Source organism: Chrysochloris asiatica, unplaced genomic scaffold (assembly GCF_000296735.1).
Source record: "Chrysochloris asiatica unplaced genomic scaffold, ChrAsi1.0 scaffold00252, whole genome shotgun sequence".
NCBI classification, from domain to species: domain Eukaryota; kingdom Metazoa; phylum Chordata; class Mammalia; order Afrosoricida; family Chrysochloridae; genus Chrysochloris; species Chrysochloris asiatica.
Genome location: NW_006408770.1, coordinates 3,615,521 through 3,615,938, shown reverse-complemented (window position 1 = coordinate 3,615,938; position 418 = coordinate 3,615,521).

Here is a 418-nt window from a genome sequence, read left to right as displayed (position 1 = left end):
CTGAACTGCAAGGTTGATGGTTCAAGCTCACCAGCTGGTCCTCGGAAACCTTATACAGGGTCACTATGGGTTGGAACTGACTCAACGACACTTAACAACAACATATATATATGTATGTATATGTGTATGTATGTATATGTACATATACACACACACACACATATATCTTTATATATATATATAAAGAGAAGCTTATTATCTTACAATTATAGAGACCCAGCTTCCCAGGACTTTTGTAGTACAATAGTGAATAATTGCTATTAGGACTGATTGTGAGAGATGGAAATGTAAAGGTAGACATTTTGTAGCAAAAGGAGGGAATTGGTTGACTTTGCAGTCCAGGAGTGGAGGTCCCTGGGACCATCAAGGGAGAAAAGCGGAGTGCAGGACCCTACCCAGAGAAGCAGTGACACCGGTG